Source organism: Lagopus leucura, unplaced genomic scaffold (assembly GCF_019238085.1).
Source record: "Lagopus leucura isolate 7727_CA_CO unplaced genomic scaffold, USGS_WTPT01 Super-Scaffold_100001, whole genome shotgun sequence".
NCBI lineage: Eukaryota > Metazoa > Chordata > Aves > Galliformes > Phasianidae > Lagopus > Lagopus leucura.
The window spans coordinates 101923611-101925230 of NW_024962262.1; the positions used below are offsets into that span (position 1 = coordinate 101923611).

General features: G+C 49.0%; 1 pseudogene; it reads left to right on the forward strand.

Moving 5' to 3' along the window:
* LOC122177458 overlaps nucleotides 1–1387 on the forward strand; it is a 21137-nt pseudogene extending 19750 nt beyond the window's left edge.
* The last annotated feature ends 233 nt before the right edge of the window (nucleotides 1388–1620 follow it).

Here is a 1620-nt window from a genome sequence, read left to right on the forward strand (position 1 = left end):
TTTTTTTTTTTTTTTTTTTTTTTTTTTTTTTTTTTTTTTGTCCTGAAATTGCAAAACAGTGCTTCAGAAATCTCCTTTTCTCTGTTTCTTCTACTTTTTACATGAATAGTTTCCAAAACTATGCACAGAACAAATTACAAAAACTTCTTAAGAGTGGTCTAGATGTATGGTGCTGTATGTTGGCCAGGCTTTGAAACAGCTGGGAGGTAGAGGTGAAATTATGAGTAAACAGTAGCACATGCCATAGAAGACTGGCAGAGTAAATGCACAAATTCTCAATACTTCATTTCCAAGACTCTTAGCTGCCATTGTGGAAATGCCTGAAAGAGTCCCTTCAGCAGGGAGGACAGTGATGATGTGATGATTTCTGTCAATGTAGCTTATAGTGGAAGAATGCTCTGACAGCAAGCAAGGCCAATGGTGTTTATGGATGCATTAACAGCAATACTGCCAGCAGATTGAGTGTGAGGGCTGACGTTACCACTTTTCACTCAGGATTTCTAAGTCTAGAAAACTGGGTCCGGTTCTTTGCTCTATTACACAGGAAAGACACACATAAGCTGGAATAAGTAGGGTGGAAGACAGGGCTGGAAAGGAGAGGCCAAGGGGGCTTGGTTTCTTATGCCTGGAGAAGAGGTAGTGAGAAATGCTGAGGTACATCCCTCCAGCACTTAGGAGGAGGTTATTGTGAGGGCAGCAACAGGAACTTCACAGTGGTGCATGGCAGCAGGATAACAGTGTCAGACACAAATTGAAAAAAGAAAGGTTCAGGCTGGGGATAAGGAAAAACTTTTCTCCATGAGGTCAGGCAAGCAGCTGGCCATGTTGCCCGGGGAGGCTCGGAGGCTTCTGTTTGCGGAGCTATTCAAGAACTGACCGGACATTGCACCGGGCGTCCTAACCCGACCTGCGGGCCCCCCCGCGGTGGCCCCACGCGCACGTCGGCCTGAGGACCTCTCCGCAGTGCGGCGGGCAGCCGTCAGGGGGCGAGCGAGGCGCGCTCCCAGCTGCCAATGGCCTGCGCCAGCTGCCGACGTGAGGCGGGCTGCTGGGCTCCGCTGTTCTTCGACCTCAGCCTCCGCGCTGCCTTCTTGTGTTTGTTATTAAAGGAATTTCTTTTCTTGTAGTTGTTTGTCTGTTTTTTTTTTTTTTTTTTTTTGTTTTTGTTTTTGTTTTTTTTTAAGGCTGTGGAAACAAGAGGCGGCTTCACTGCGGGGCCGTCAGTACAGCCAGTGAGAGGCCGTTACCTGAAAGGCGGCGCCGCGGCGCGGGTCGTCTGAAGCGCTCGTTGGCTCAGGGAGAGGTGGGGGGCCGGGCAGGCTACGCGGCAAGCGGCGGGCACGCGTTATACGATCCTGGGGAAGAAAGCGGAAGAAAACGAAGGTGACCCAGAGGCTGTCACAGTCAGACGCGACTGCGTTTTTCTCAGTGTTGTGCTGCTGCTGTGTGTATGCGCATCAGGTTTTAGCAACGCTGCTTACATTCTGTCCTCCTTCGGATGAGTATCTGAATCCTTCAGTCCAGCTTCTGTCCCCCCATCCCTCTTTTTTTTTTTTTTTTTTTTTTCTGCCAACGAGAGAAAGCTGAGTAGTGAAAACCGGTGTGATAAATACTAGCCAC